The sequence below is a fragment of the Bison bison genome, unplaced genomic scaffold, assembly GCF_000754665.1.
Source record: "Bison bison bison isolate TAMUID 2011002044 unplaced genomic scaffold, Bison_UMD1.0 scf7180017864302, whole genome shotgun sequence".
NCBI lineage: Eukaryota > Metazoa > Chordata > Mammalia > Artiodactyla > Bovidae > Bison > Bison bison.
In genome coordinates, this window is record NW_011494874.1 from 1,043,001 (window position 1) to 1,043,843 (window position 843).

Consider the following 843-nt stretch of genomic DNA (forward strand, 5'->3'; position numbering starts at 1 on the left):
TCCCAAGGAAACGGTGCGTTGCGGGCGGGGCGCCTCTCTGCCCCAGATGCAGCTCGGACTGCACTCAGCTGCCTGCATTTTGGGGCCGTGTGTTGGCTTGTCCAGGGGCCGGGTCCAGGCAGGCCCTCCTGCCTCCTAGGCTGGTGGACTGTGGATGGTGGCAGACGGGTGGCACCTGGTGTCTGGTGTGTGGAGGATGGTGGGAAGGTACAGGCCTCCCTGTCCATCACCAACTCCTAGAATTTACTCAAACTCATGTCCATTGAGTTGGTGATGCCATCCAACTATCTCATCCTCTGTTGTCCTCTTCTCCTCCTGCCCTCAATCTTTCCCAGCATCAGGGTCTTTTCGGATGAGTCAGTTCTTGGCATCAGGTGGCCAGAGTATTGGAGTTTCAGCTTCAACATCAGTCCTTCCAATGAATATTCAGGACTGTTTTCTTTAGGATGGACTGGTTTGATCTCCTTGCAGTCTAAGGGACTCTCAAGAGTCTTCTTCAACACCAGTGTTCAAAAGCATCAATTCTTTGGCGCTCAGGTTTCTTTTGGATAAGGAAATGGCAACCCACTCCAGTGTTCTTGCCTGGAGAATCCCAGGGACGGGGGTGCCTGGTGGGCTGCTGTCTATGGGGTCGCACAGAGTTGGACACAGAGACATTACTTTGCCAACAAAGGTTCGTCTAGTCAAGGCTATGGTTTTTCCTGTAGTCATGTATGGATGTGAGAGTTGGACTGTGAAGAAGGCTGAGCTGAGCACCGAAGAATTGATGCTTTTGAACGTTGTGGTGTTGGAGAAGACTCTTGAGAGTCCCTTGGACTGCAGGAGATCCAACCAGTCCATTCT